We start from the raw sequence: 8,763 nt of genomic DNA on the forward strand, positions 1-8,763 counted from the left end.
AAATTTAATCAATTTCATAAACATGTGAAGTTAAGCTGTTATTTTGTAAGCTTGCTTTTAGTTATAGGATAAACTGTCCTATAGCATTAGTCACATCTATTTATTGTAATTAATTGAAATAAAATTGTTTAAGTAGTTTTCTGATACTATGCATGTTTACTAACCTTCACACAGGAAAAAGCCAACACAACTCAGAAGCTAAGAGTTGGAGCATGGCTTCTCTTGTTAGAACATACTGCAGTGATGCATTACACTCAGTGTATATATGTAATGCAACTACAATGTCTGGTTCTACTAATGGAAGGCTTTGTTTCTGGCCAGTATCTGTTGTGGGCTGAAATCCATTTTGTTCAGCTGTTTCCTACCTTGTATCATCAGAATATTTCCTTTGTCGAATCATTTTGCAGAACAAAAGTAATGTCTTCCTACAGCGAGTCTAAGTGCTGTTATGGACAACATTACTAGAATAACAAGGAACCTTTGGTAAACGTCCATGAAGGCGCTTGGTGATACCCAGAGAGCATTTGTATTGGTGCAGATTGTGCCAGTATTATATTTGACACTTTCTGAAATTCAGATCATTCTTTCCACTAGGTTTTGAAAATAAATGTTGATGTTCCTCTCCACACTACTACTACTACTTTCCCATCAGTTTTTCTTACAGGATGTTAAATATGCAAGTGAGTATTTTAAAATATCATGCAAGACCGTGTTTGTGGCAGTTATTTTATGTTCACTTGCTGTATAGGCACAGGCCAGTGCATTCATTGATTTATGAAGGAGTCCGGGCCAAGACACGAGTGCCCGTTTGAAAAGCTATGTCAAGTACAACTTATAGGTCATTGTGCAGCCATTCTGACCAATGTGTAGCACACCCACTTCGTAACACTGAGGTATTGGTCTGTAATGTGGATTTGGAAGTGCAGTTGTCCACATCTTCAGCATGAGCTTTCTGCTATGTATCAAAATATTACTTTGATTTTGTGCTTGAAGCTATGCTACCATCCAGCATGTCTGTACTGTTGCTGCATTTTAAGCTTAATTGTAGCTCACATGCCTTCAGATAGAAAATTACACCAACCGATTTTGCTTCTTGACAAGATCAAGTGCATATACTTTTGAAAAGTGCCCATTTTAGATGTTCTTCGTGTTTCACTGTTGCAGTCATTACACTTGGGTTATCCTGCTGGCAGGTTACCCTCAGTTAGCCTGAATTCCAAAGTCTAGGTCCGGCGTTGGTTGCTGTCGCCTCTTCCCTGACGTCAGTGCTCCAGGGGTATAAAAGATGCAGCAGACGCCATTTTCTTCAGTCTTTCTTGCCGCGCGGTGCCCGACGCATAAGCAGTTCACAAGTGCTGGTCGGCCGACTCCTGAGATTTTCATGTTCGAATTTCAGATCCAAAGTCTTCATTAAAAGCTAAGTACCCCGTTGGGGAAACTTTTTTTCTTGCTCTAGACCGATGTCAGAAAAAGTTAATAATTGTATTTCTTGTGGGAAGCAAATACCTCATAAGGACTTTCATTCTTACTGTATTCCTTGCCTAGACCCTGAGCACGACCTTGCTAGTTGTCGGTTTTGTGCTAGATTTAACCAACGCACTATTAAGCGTCAGTACGATTTTGTATTACACTATTTTGGCAGAAGATTTAATTATATGATGTCGTCGGATAGCCATCCGACTACCGGAATTCACAAACGCAAAGAAAAGGACAGGCATCCGACGTCCAAAACTGACGACGAGGCTTCTTCTAAGCCAGTCGCCGGTTCTCAGTGAGGTGCCTTTACAGCCCCTGAAGCCTGCTACTTTAGACCCGCAGGCCGCTACTGACTCCCACGTGGAGTCGCCTAGGCCGCTGGAAGCTCAAGGTATTGGACCTTCGGAGACTATTCCCTCAGATGGGTCCGGAGCCGCTGAGCAGGCATCTGCTTCTGAGGCTGTTTTCAGACCAACTCAATTATACATTAAAACGACTTCAGCTTCAAAGGCAAATACTAAAGCACCATTAAAGACAAAGAAACAAGTACAACAGTCTCATGGACAGGCCTCCATGCCCAAAAAACAGATGCTCAAAATGGCTGAAGACTTAATTACTTTGATCAGGGGTTCCCATCCCCCACCTGATAAAAGGCCTAGGCAAGAGACGGAATATGAATCTTCAGATCAGGTTTCCATTTCATCTGATTCCTCTTCTGATCAGGAATACTCTCTTCCTCCCTATGAGGATTCAGATGCTGAAGAATCTATCCCTTCAGCCTCTCCTCCTGAGGATTACTCTTTTGGGGAAACCTTGCATACCATGAGGGAGCATTTCCACTGGGAGAGCCAAGATTTTTCATAATCTAAGAAAAGGCTCAGAGACTTCCTTTTACTACCACAACACAGGCCCCTAGCTATTCCACCTGTGTTAAGACATTGTTGATGTATTTTCAGAGTCCAGTCTGACCCCTGACTCCTTACCTCCAGCTCCTCTTAAGCCGGACAGGCACTACAGGGTTCCTGACTCTAATAAATTCCTTTTCAAAAACCCTGCTGCTGACCCAGAAACTATTTCTCAGGGACCCAAAGGGGTCAAGGCTTCCACTGCAAAAAAACCCTACCCCCTATGACAGGGATTCTACGGCATTGGACAGATGGGGAAAAAAGATTTATACTTCCGCTACCTTGGCTATAAGGGCTTTAAATTGTCAGTTTCATATACTCAAATATCAGCAATATATTATGTCACTGTTTAAACAGAAAATGTTGACAAATTCTGAATGTGCAGAAAACAAAGAAATGCAGGATTTATTGCATGCAGCTGAACAAGTTGGAAAGCATACTTTGCAATGTGGTTTTGATTCTTTGGAGGCCTTCTGCAGAGCCGCTGATGTTCATCGTGTTACACTACTGCAGTCATTACAGTTGGGTTATCCTGCCGTCAGGCAGTCTCGAAGTCTTGGTCCAGCTTCGGTTGCTGACGCTTCTTCCCTGATGTCAGTGCGCCAGGGGTATATAAGATGCATCCAATGCCATTTTCTTCAGTCTTTCTTACCGCGCGGTGCCCGAAGCAGAAGCAGTTCGCAAGTGCCAGTCGGCCAACTCCTGAGATTTTCGAAGTCGAATTTCGGATCCAAAGTCTTCAATAAAGCTAAGTACCCCGTTGTGGAAACTTTTTTCTTGCCTCAGACCGATGTCAGAAAAAGTTAATAATTGTATTTCTATCCCTTCAGCCTCTCCTCCTGAGGATTATTCTTTTGGGGAAACTTTACATACCATGAGGGAGCATTTCCATTGGGAAAGTCAGGATTGCTCATTATCCAAGAAAAAGCTCAGGGATTTCCTTTTATTGCCTCAGCACAGGCCGCTGGCTATTCTGCCTGTGCTAGACATTGTGGATGATGTGTTCTCTGAATCCAGCTTCTCTCCTGATTTTTTGCCCCCTGCACCAGCCAAGCCAGACAGGTACTATAGAGTCCCTACCTGACTCTCAAGTTTCTTTACAAAAACCCTTCTGCTGATCCAGAAACTATTTCCCAGGGTCCAAAAGGGGTTAAGGCTTCCATTGCAAAAAATCCAGTACCCTCTGATAGAGATTTCAGAGCTTTGGTTAGATGGGGAACAAAGTATACACTTCTGCAACCTTAGCAGTAAGAGCTTTAAATTGCCAGTTTCACGTACTTAAGTACCAACAATATTTAATGGCTCAGTTAAAACAGAAAATGCTTGCAAGCTCAGAAGCTCCTGATTGTAAAGAAATGCTGGATTTATTGCATGCAGTTGAACAGGTGGGAAAACATACTCTGCAGTGTGGTTTTGATTCTTTAGAGGCCTCTTGTAGAGCTGCAGTTGCAGGTTCTTTGATTCGAAGACATGCTTGGTTAAAAGAACAGAGTTTACCTGATCATGTTAAGGCAAAATTAAAGGCAGAAGAGGTGTTAAAGAAAATGGAGGATAAAGCTAAATCTATGCAAACAGTTCTTACAGGTACAGCCACCTCGGTTTAGCAGAAATTGGCCAACAAAGAATTGGTCCTTTTCAGTGTCAGACAGGCCACAGAGAGGCAGATACAGACGCCCAAGAGGCAGATCTCAACCCCAAGACTCAAACAGACGACGACAGTGGGGCACCTCAACCCCAAAAGGAGGTGAGGACAAATCTCAACCTTACAGGTAACATTCACAATGACTTTCCCCTTCGTACACCAAGCACGTCCCTTTTGGAAGCCCCCTTAGGAGGGAAACTAGCACTTTTTTTCTCAAAACTGGCAAGCAATCACCCAAGACAAATGGGTTCTGAATATTGTGTCTCAAGGTTACAGGTTCCACTTTCATACTTTACAAAGGCTAAAAGGAATGCCAGACCTGCCATAAAATCAATGGGCAGAGGCACAAAAACAAATTTCAGCCCTCATGGACATGAGAGCTATTCAAAAAGTACCACAACAGGAACAAGGATTTTACTCAAGACTCTTCCTGGTCCCCAGAAAGGACAAGGCCTGGAGGCCCATACTAGACCTTTCAATTCTGAATACTTACCTGGATATTCCAAAATTCAAAATGTTGACATTACAGCAGCTTCTACCCATGCTGGGAAAGAAGGCTTGGCTTGTTGCGCTGGACCTCAGAGGCATACCTGCATTGTCCCTATGCAGAAGATACCTCAGATTCAAAGCTGGTACAATGCACTACCAATTCGCTGCACTGCCCTTTGGTTTATCTACTGCGCCCAGGGTCTTCATAAAGTGCCTGGCACCAGTAATTGCATTTTGCAGACAAAAAGGAATTCAAAAATTCTGCACAAGGACTTATCACAAACAAGCGTGGAAAGTGGACGCTCTCCTGTTCAGCTGGAAAAACCTAAAAGATGTTCTTCATCTCACATTGCTGCAGTCCTTACATATGGGTAGTCCGCTGTCGGCCCGAATACCAAAGTATTAGGCTGACGTCGGTCAAGGCGCTTAAAACTGACATCAGGACGTCAGGGTACAAAAGCGCATGACCGACGTCATATCCTCAGTCTTTTTTGCCGCATGGTCCGATGCAGAAGCAGCGTTGCAAGTGCCGTTCGGCGTTCTGAAATTTTTCGAGTTCGGAGTTTCAGACCGAATCCAAGTTGGCTAAGTACCCCGTTGGGGAATATTTTGGTTTTTTCTTGCCTCAGTGTATTAACGGATGTCAGAAAAAGTGAATAATTGTATTTCTTGTGGGAAACAGATACCGCATAGGGATTATCATTCTTTGTGCATTCCTTGTTTGGGGCCTGAGCACGACGTAGTCGGGTGTCGCTTTTGTGCTAGGTTTAATAAGCGCACTATTAAGCGAAGGTTAGATTGTGCTAGGCTGGTCTTCGGGAAGCGGTGCAATTATATCATGCCGTCGGATACTCCGACGCCCGCTACCACGAAGAAGCGCAAAGACAAAGCGGTTAAACCCAGGCAAGATGAGTCGTCTGTTCCGGATGCCGGTTCTTTAGAGTCTTCAGTGGAACCGGTGGTTCCGGTGGAGGCTTCTCTGGAGTCTCAGGGGGAGACTTTGATTTTGCAGGATGTGGCCTCTCAAGAGGCAGGTCAGGCTGAAGGGGCTTCTCAGATTTCTGTACTCCCCTCCCTTCCCAGGGTGGTTAGGCCCTCTCCTTCTGTTTCCAAGGCTTCTTCCAGAGGCAGGCCAGGTTTAGCTTCTGTTGGTGTCAGTCCTAGTTCAGCAGGATCTGTGCCTAAGAAGCACATGCTTAAAATGGCAGAAGATTTGATTACTCTGATTAGAGGTTCTATGCCCCCTCCTGATAAGAGGCCTAGGGTGGAGCCAGAGTTGGAAAATTTTGAACAGGCTTCGGATGATTCAGAGTCTTCGGCTGAAGACTTGCAGGAGTACACTCCTTATTCTGATTCTGATGCAGAAGATTCCACTCCTTCTGCTTCTCCTCCAGAGGATTTTTCTTTTTCAGAGACACTTCATTCTATGAGGGAACATTTTAAGTGGGAAGGTCAGGACTTCTCTGATTCACGGAAAAGGCTTAGGGAATTTTTGTTTTTACCTCAACATAGGCCCTTAGCTATACCTCCTGTTCTGGATGTTGTGCAAGATGTATTTTCAGAGGCTTCACTTAATCCTGATTCTCTGCCTCCTGCGCCTGTTAAACCGGATAGGTATTACAGGGTGCCTGAGGCTCATAAATATCTCTATAAGAGTCCTAGGGCGGACCCAGAAACTATTAGTCAGGGACCTAAGGGTGTCAGGGCCTCTGTGGTAAAGAATCCGGTTCCTCTAGATAAAGAGGCCAGAGCTTTGGATAGATGGGGAAAGAAGGTCTATACATCTTCTACCTTAGCAATGAGGGCTTTGAATTGCCAGTTTCATATGTTGAAATATCAGAATTTTCTTCTTTCTCAATTGAAATCTAAGGTGGATGCTTTGGCAGAAGGCATTGAGTGTAAAGAATTACAAGATTTGGTGCATGTCTCTGAACAGGTGGGTAAGCATTCTTTACAGTGTGGTTTTGATGCTTTGCAGGCATCTTCTAGGGTGGCTGCCACTGGTTCAGTTCTTCGCAGGCACGCCTGGCTTAAGGATCAGAATTTATCTGACCATGTTAAGACAAGGATTTTGGATGCTCCTTTGCAGTCTGAAGTGTTGTTTGGTCCACCTGTGGAGTCAGTCTTGAAGAAAATGGAAGACAAGGTTAAGTCTATGCAGACTGTTAAAGATTTTTTGCAAGTCCAGCCTCCGAAGTTTAGTAGAAATTGGCCTGCTAAGGGGTGGACGTATCCTTCTTCTGATTCTCAGTCTAGGGGTAGATCTAGACGTGGTAGGGGCAGAACTCAGAGTTCCTTCAGACCTAGAACATGGAGTTCACCTGCACAATCTTCGAGTGAGGGCAGGGGCCAGTCCTTTCGTAAACAGGCCCAATGACCTACTGTTTCAGCTGCCAGATCCTTCTTGCCTGGCAGCACCTTTGGGAGGACGGTTGGCACTCTTCAAGGAGAATTGGATTTTAATTACCCAGGACAAATGGGTATTGGATATCATACACCAAGGTTACAAGTTTTATTTCCATACCTTGCCTCCTTTCAAAGGCATGCCAGACGTTCCTCCTCAGCACAGACTAGAGGCTCACAAACAGATTTCTCTACTACTTCAAATAGGAGCTATTCAACCGGTCCCTCTGCCAGAAGTGGGCCTAGGATTTTATTCTCGCCTGTTTCTAGTACCAAAGAAAGGGAACACGTGGAGACCAATTTTGGATTTATCTATCCTCAACACATATCTGGACATTCCCAAGTTCAAAATGTTGACGTTACAACAGCTTTTACCTCTGTTGGGCAAAGATCACTGGATGGTGACTCTGGATCTCAAGGAGGCTTACCTTCATGTTCCTATCAGGCCCAGTTGCAGGAAGTATCTGCGTTTTGGCTGGGACTTTTCATTATCAGTTCTCTGCATTGCCCTTTGGCTTATCTACTGCCCAGAGTGTTCACAAAGGTTCTGGCTCCAGTGATAGCTTTCTTCAGGCTAAGAGGAATACAAATCTATCCTTATTTGGACGATTGCCTGATTCTGGCTCAAGGAAAGGACGAACTTCTTCATCATTTACAGTATGTGATGGCAGTGTTAAGATGCCTAGGGTATTCTGTGAACGAAATAAAGTCCAGTCTAGTACCCTCTCAGGACATGTGCTTTCTGGGTGTGAGACTGAATACAGCATCCCAGATGGCCTTTTTGACCCCGGACAAACAAAAGACTCTTTCTCTTTATTTCCATCAATTGTCTCGTCAGTCCAGGCTGGCTGCAAGGACAGTCCTTCAAGCCTTGGGGTTCATGGCATCTTGTATTCTGGTACTTCCCAATGCCAAACTGCATATGAGGAAGCTACAATGGTATCTCAAAAATGTATGGACGCAACACTGCCAAGATATGGGCACTGTCATTCAGATAATACCTTGCATTCAAAAGGAATTTTTGTGGTGGGCTCAGGAATGTCACCTAAACAAGGGACTCTCTGTGACCCGACCAGAGGAGAGTCAGATTCTAACGACAGATGCCTCAGACAAAGCTTGGGGAGCTCATCTAAATGGAAAATGGGTACAAGACACGTGGCCTGCCAGACTTCAACATTTACATATCAACTTGAAGGAGATGTTAGCAGTCCAATTTGCATTGATAGCTTTCAAGGATTTACTTCTTCCAGGGCAGGTGTTGATTCAAACAGACAACACAACTGTCATGTGGTACATCAACAAGCAAGGGGGGACACATTCATACCCTCTATGCAGACAAGCGATGATTTTGTGGGAGACTGCTCTCAGTTTGCAGCTAAATCTTCAGGCAAGGTTTCTGCCAGGAGCACAGAACTCCTTAGCAGATGTGTTGAGCAGACAAATCATGGATCCCCACGAGTGGAAATTGGATCCTCATGTATTTCAAAAATTGACAGTGTTATGGGGAACTCCAGACATAGATCTGTTCGCTTCTCCACTAAATTACCAGTTGCCAAAGTTTTGCACAAAAAGGTTTCATCCCACAGCTTGGAAAGTAGATGCTCTCTCATTCAATTGGAGCAATCTTCACGTGTATGCCTTTCCACCACTGCCTCTCCTCCCAAAGGTACTCCTGAAGGTCAGACAGGACAAGCCAACCATGATTTTAATAGCTCCGGATTGGCCTCGACAGCACTGGTACCCATTACTGAGAAGTCTGGTACGGGAGCCTCCATGGCCTTTGCCTTCGATTCCACACCTGCTGTCTCAGGAGAACAGTCACCTACTCAATGTCAAACTTCAGTCTCT

Source organism: Protopterus annectens, chromosome 3.part1 (assembly GCF_019279795.1).
Source record: "Protopterus annectens isolate FY-2018-M chromosome 3.part1, PAN1.0, whole genome shotgun sequence".
Taxonomy (NCBI): domain Eukaryota; kingdom Metazoa; phylum Chordata; order Ceratodontiformes; family Protopteridae; genus Protopterus; species Protopterus annectens.